Genomic DNA, 5,553 nt, shown 5'->3' on the forward strand with positions numbered 1-5,553 from the left:
CCCCCCCCCTGCCCGCCCAAAGATGCATGTTTTTTTTTTTTTTTTAAATCTAATAGGAAAAAACGTCGAAGGCCCGAGGTGGAATTGCAATGTCACTTAAGGCCCAGAGGAGGGCAGTAGAGAGCCATGAGGAAATAACCCAAGAATGCTTATTTTCTCTCACCTGGAAGAGGAGGAGGGTTCAAACTCGCTGATGAGAATCGTGCTGGCCAGATACTGGAAGCAAGACAATCAAGATATAATAGGGGAAATCAGGAAAGTGGCAAGTGTTCAACCCTGGAAAGCCAAGGAGTAAGGAACCAGAAACCAGGAGCGGGCATTCTTCCACTGAGAAACATCCTAATGGCGTGGTGGGAGGTGGGATGGTAGGTCTCTGGGCCGGATGGCCCAGTGAGACTTCTAGGGGGTTGGGGGACACAGCCTCTTTTAGAAGCACCCAGCTGAGTGAATCCTTGGACCCTGCCGCTCTGTGCTTAAGTGGACAAGATAAAGATGGTGGCAGAGCTAGGATTCGGGTGTGAGAGACAGGATCCTGCAAGTGCAGGGTGATATCCTGCTTTTATTTAAAATGTTTGTCATTTTGTATATTATGAAAAAAAATGTTTGCATCCACTTATTTCTTTAATATTACATTAAAATATTACTTATCTTGAGTTCTGAGTTTGAGGACAGCCCTTAAATTTGTACCAGAGGCAAAAACCTTACTGGGACTTACCCTGATGCTGGTAACAATAAAAATAACCACAAAAAAAAATTTGAAGCAAGAGATGAGGTTTTAAAGTGCCTCTATTATGCACAATTTCAAAAAAAAAAATCTACCCCTGAATTTCTGAGTTAAATGAATGATTTCTAAATCACATGAACCTGCATATGAAATAAAATGTTAAATCAAAAAAAGTATTTCTGTATTCATTGTGAATATGAAGTTAATGTTCAAATTAATTTGTAAACTATTTCTGAAATATTAGCTTTAAGGAATTTATCTATCACCTCTCCATCACGAGGGAGAAAAAATTATTTTAAAAAGGGTTGACAGATGCATTCTTTGACTTTATAAAGCACTACTCAAATTTAAAAAGCAATAAAATGACATTTTGTGATCTTTACACATTTAAAAGGTATCCAAAGAAGAGGATTATTTAGAGCTTCAGGGTTAAATGGGTTTTATTTTCCAATGAATATTCAATTTAGTTCTATTTCAATGGCCCCAATTACATGCTTTCAAAGACTGCAGCTCTTATAAGATGCATTCTTTCATCTCTTTTCTATTCGTTTTAGAGATGAGGAAATAGACTTCAAGGCCCTTAGCACACACCCCCCCCCTCCCATACTCTGGCCACTGCTTACCCAGTCCAGCCTCATTTCCAGCTACGGCCCCCTAGACATTCTTCATTTGGCCATATAGAAATATGCTAATCTTGTGAATTCAAGGAATTCCTACTCATATTTAAAAACGCACAAACTGGCCAACAGGTTGGCTTGGTGGCTAAAGCCCTGGATTTACATCTGGCTGCCAGTGATTTGAGTCCTGTACCTAGCAGCTAGAAAATCACTCCAGGTGCACGTGAGTACATGTCCAGAATCCAAGGAGAATGGAGTGGAAGGGATTGCAGTGTGGCCATCCCCTCTGAGGGGGCAATTTCTCACATTCTCTCTCTCTCTCTCTCTCTCTCTCTCTCTCTCTCTCTCTCTCGCGAGCACATCTCCTCTATACCTATAGAAAAAAAAAAAGAGGGACCAGCAGTTGTCATAATGGGTATGTCACTGGACTCCCATGTAGTCATCCACAGTTCGAGTCTCAGACCTGGTGGCTTAAAACTCATGCCAAGCATGTGTGCATGCCTAAGATCCTGAGAGGAGAATGGAAGAGAAGGGATTGTGGCGTGGCCATCCCCACTGGGGGGTGACTTCTCAGTTTCTGTCTCTCTGTCTCTGTCTTTCTGGCAAGTGCACGTGCCCTATAGCAAAAACCTCTCCTCCCTCCCCCAAAAAAGGCACATGCACCCTTAGAGAGAGATCAAGAGAGGAGAAAATCAAGAAAGCACCCCCCCCATGAGACATGGTCATGCTGCAATCCCTTCTCCATTTCTCCCTCCAGACTGCATGGTTGTCCATGTGGGATCTAGCTGCCTTGAAAACCATGCCACGGGCTGGCCCAGATACACCTTTCATGTGCCTCCATGGCACTGCACCCTGTGACATGACCTGCAAGACAGAGCTGCCTAGTAAACAGTTACGTACATGTCTATCTTCCCTCTTAGATTTCAAACTTCTTGAAAGCAGGAAATATGTCTATGTGAATGTTCGTTGTCTAACACTAAGCTTCCTGTCACATAACAATGAACGAATTGTCTAATGAATGAATTATCCCTGCTAAAAAAAAAATTTCCCTCACACACCGTGTCCTACTCATCAACAAGTCCTGTTCGTTCAACCATCAGAACAGTTCTCAAATTTGTCCATTTTTTGGTCTTCATTATTACCACGCTTCAAACCATCATCCCTCATCACTTGAACCTCTGTAACAATCTTTTAATTTTCTTACTATTAGGTTGTCAGAAAAGTCATAAATATTTCTCTATGCTTTCCTGTGCAAAAAATGCATCATGGCTTTTCTGACAATCTAATACTTTTCCCTTTGTGCTGTTCCAACGTATTCCCCATACCACAGCCAGAGTGGTCTTTCTCAGATGCAGAACTTATCATGTCCCTCCCTAGCTAAAAACTCATCAGTGGTTTACTTTATTCTTAGAATAAAACCTAGCGTTCGTTTTCTTTTTCTCTTTTCTTTTCTCTTTTTTTTTTTTGAGAAGTTTTTTGCTATAGGGCGTGTGCGCTCACCAGAAAGACAGAGACAGAGAGACAGAAAGCAAGAAATCATCCCCCTCCCCCTGGGTGGGAAGGCCATGCCGCAATCCCTTCTCCTCCATTCTCCTCTCGGGATCTTGGGTACACATGCACATGCGCCCGGCAAGCCTAGTGTTCTTAACTTGGCCTACGAGGCTCAACCTTCTCCAGCCTCAACTCTCTTCCATTCTTTTGGTTTGTGCAACTTGTCACTCTTTCTTCCACCCAGTTTCTTTGCATATAATCTTCTTACACTTCAGAAATTCTTTTCTATGGAGTTGGCAGGTGGCATGGTGGTTAAGGTGCTGGACTCCCACATGGGCCACCATAGTTTGAGTCCCAGACCTGGTGGTTTGTTTTGTCATTTTCTCTCTCTCTCTCTCTCTCACACTGGTCAAATTAATTAATAATAATAACAAATAAAATTAAATAGATAAAATAATTCTTTAAAAATTATTTTCTTTCTCTTTCTCATGATTCATTCCCACTCATCTTTGAGAGTTCAACTCGTGTTGCTTTCTCAAGGAAGCTTCCTCTGACTCTCATTTTAAAATTTATGATAGCATATACACATGCACAAGAGAGAGAGAAAGAGAGAGAAAGAAAAGCACCTCAGTCATGCTGTGATCCCCTTCCCTCAATCTCCAGCCCACCAGGATCCTAGGCACATGCACACATACCCATCATGTTTTCAGGCCGACTGGGCCTGGGCCTGGGCCTGGAACCATGCCCTGACCCTCTTAATGAGATAAAACCAGCTATTCTTGGCTCTCTTGGCACCTTTCTAACATCTATCACTGTTTGTTTTTGTTTAATGCCTCTTTTCCCTTGCTCAATTGTCTTTACCACTGGAACCTCAATAGCACATAGGAAACCCTCAATAAACATTTCAGAATGGCTTACTGATAATTCATGTGATACAACACAAAATTGAAGTAACCAATCCATTCAGGGGGATGAATCGTGCTTTTCTCATTATTCCAGCATACTGTAACCACACACAGCTCTCCAGGGAAAATTGCCTATGAGTAGGCTGCCCTTGTTCATATGAGAGGACTTCAAAAAGTTTGTGGAAAAATGGAATTAAATTACAACTTTATTGTGTTGTAAAAAAAAAAAGAAAAGAAAAGAAAAGAGGGACCAGCAGTTAGCATAATGACTACGTCGCTGGACTCCCACGTAGTCGACCTTGGTTCATGTCTCGGACTGGGTGGCTTAAAGCTCACGTCGGGGGACCAGCAGTTAGCATAATGGCTATATTGCTGGACTCCCATGTAGTCAACCACGGTTCGCATCCCAGACTCGGTGGCTTAAAACCCACGCCGGGCATGTGTGCGTGCGTGCCCAAGATCGCGAGAGGAGAATGGAGGAAAAGGGATTGCGGCATGACCATCCCCCCTGGGGGGTGATTTCTCGCTTTCTGTCTCTGTATCTCTCTGTCTGTCTGGCAAGCACACACGCCCTATAGCAAAAACCTCTCCAAGAAAAGAAAAAAACAAAGCTCACGCCATGCGCATGTGCGTGCGTGCCCAAGATCCTGAGAGGAGAATGGAGGAGAAGGGATTGTGGCGTGACCATCCCCCCTGGGGGGTGATTTCTCGCTTTCTGTCTCTCTGCCTCTCTCTGTCTGTCTGGTGAGCGCACGCGCCCTATAGCAAAAGCCTCCAAAAAAAAAGAAAACAAAAACAAAACAAAACACACACACACACACACACATACAAAAAAAACCTGAAATCCAGGTAGTTTTTCTTCTCCTTTTTTTTTTCTTGTCAGAGGTTGCATGTACTTGTCAGAGATAGAGAGAGCTAAAGAACCCCAGATGGGACATGGTCAAGCCACATTCCCTTCTCCTCTATCTTCTCCTTCCTTTCAGGATTTTGAGCACACACATGTGCTGGTGTGTTTTTCAAACCACCAAGTCTAAGACTCAAACACTGCAGTCAGCCACGTGGGATCCAGCTGCCTTCACTACCACACAACTCCTCAATGGACCCATTTTTCTAAAATTTTATAATACATAATTTTTATAAACTTTCTGAAGACACTTCATATCTGATAAAGAAGCTAGGGCAGGCAGAGGATAGGGTGAACAAAGGAAGACTAAGTATGCACTAAGCAAAGAATTTTATGGCTCCTCTACTTTAGGGGCCTAGGCTTCAGTGCTCTGAGGTGAGTCAGCTCCTTGAACAGTATACACTGGCCCACCAGCCATATACCAACAGAATATTTATCAAGGGAAACTCTCCAGTGACTTGAATGCTCTGTTGCATAGCAGCCCTGATGAACATCTGCTTCCAAGTTTCTCAGCTATTATAGAAATAGCCTTATCACTAAAGCGATAATTTTTTTTCCATTAGTGACAGGGCCATGCAGGCAACACAAGCTGGTAAGGATGCTGCCTCCCATTCTAAGGTAGGGCCTGGACTGGGAAGAAACTGAGGCAGGGCCCAGTTTACGAGCTCTCCCTTGTGTCCTTGTACTGGCCGGTATTCAATTTCTCTGCCGTAAGTTTTACTGTTATTACGGTACCCTGTAAGGGTAAAACATCACCCCCAACCATTGCAATAAAGCCAATTAGTGATCTTGTAGGAATGTGGTTCCCTAAGACTGACAGGAGGACCAGGAAGTTTAAGACTCCCCCACCTGTCTGTTTTTAAGCCAAAATTAACATATAGATTAAGTTAGTATAAACCAAATTAGCATTAG

At 43.0% G+C, this 5,553-nt stretch overlaps 1 long non-coding RNA gene across 4 annotated transcripts in view; it reads right to left on the reverse strand.

The window, feature by feature from the left end:
• The window catches only part of LOC102484560 (uncharacterized), a 66,911-nt gene that overhangs the window by 24,251 nt on the left and 37,107 nt on the right, over positions 1-5,553 (reverse strand). Inside the window, exon 2 of one of the 4 annotated variants that reach the window (XR_003551463.1) lies at positions 164-216. The exons of the other annotated variants lie outside the window; for them this stretch is intronic. This is a non-coding gene — a long non-coding RNA (uncharacterized LOC102484560). The remainder of the gene's footprint in view (positions 1-163; positions 217-5,553) is intronic. 4 annotated transcript variants of the gene reach the window in all.

Source organism: Tupaia chinensis, unplaced genomic scaffold (genome assembly GCF_000334495.1).
Source record: "Tupaia chinensis unplaced genomic scaffold, TupChi_1.0 Scaffold000706_1, whole genome shotgun sequence".
Taxonomy (NCBI): domain Eukaryota; kingdom Metazoa; phylum Chordata; class Mammalia; order Scandentia; family Tupaiidae; genus Tupaia; species Tupaia belangeri.